The sequence below is a fragment of the Pteropus alecto genome, unplaced genomic scaffold (assembly GCF_000325575.1).
Source record: "Pteropus alecto unplaced genomic scaffold, ASM32557v1 scaffold39, whole genome shotgun sequence".
In the NCBI taxonomy this organism is placed as follows: Eukaryota; Metazoa; Chordata; class Mammalia; order Chiroptera; family Pteropodidae; genus Pteropus; species Pteropus alecto.
Genome location: NW_006443568.1, coordinates 3,297,170 through 3,297,777, shown reverse-complemented (window position 1 = coordinate 3,297,777; position 608 = coordinate 3,297,170). Strand labels below are relative to the sequence as shown.

General features: G+C 34.2%; 1 pseudogene; it reads left to right on the top strand.

Annotated features, from left to right (window-relative positions):
• The first annotated feature begins 269 nt into the window (after nt 1-269).
• Nucleotides 270-388, top strand: LOC112472979 (annotated as a pseudogene).
• The last annotated feature ends 220 nt before the right edge of the window (nt 389-608 follow it).

Here is a 608-nt window from a genome sequence, read left to right as displayed (position 1 = left end):
TTTTGTTAAAATTAAACTTAATGTTCATCAAAAGACACCACTGAGAGAGTGAAAATAAAAATCATAGACTGGGAAAAATATTTGCAACAGATGTCCAGAATATATGACGAATTCCTACAAATTGATATAAAACAAACAAACAAAAAAGCAAAAAAAAAAAAAAAAACCACTTGAGTAAGCACTTCTCAAAAGAAGATCTCCTAGTGACCCAAAAACCTCAGCTGGATACTACCACACATCAAACAGAATGGCTATATTTTAAGAAGAACATCTATGGCCATGCCACCCTGAACGTGCCCAATCTTGTCTGATCTCAGAAGCTAAGCAGGGTCAGGCCTGGTTAGTACTTGGATGGGAGACCACCTAGGAAGACCAGGTGCTGTAGGTGTAAAAAAATAATAACAAAATAAAATAAAAAAATAAAAAGAACAATACCCAGTGTTAATGAAATATAGAGTAATTAGAACTCTGATACAATGCTGGTAAGAGTGTAATGATACAACCATTTTGATAAACTGTTTGACGATATCTACTAAAGCTAAACATACCTACCCAATGACCCAGCAATTCTACTCCTAGATATAGTCTCTCTCCAAATGAATACAAAT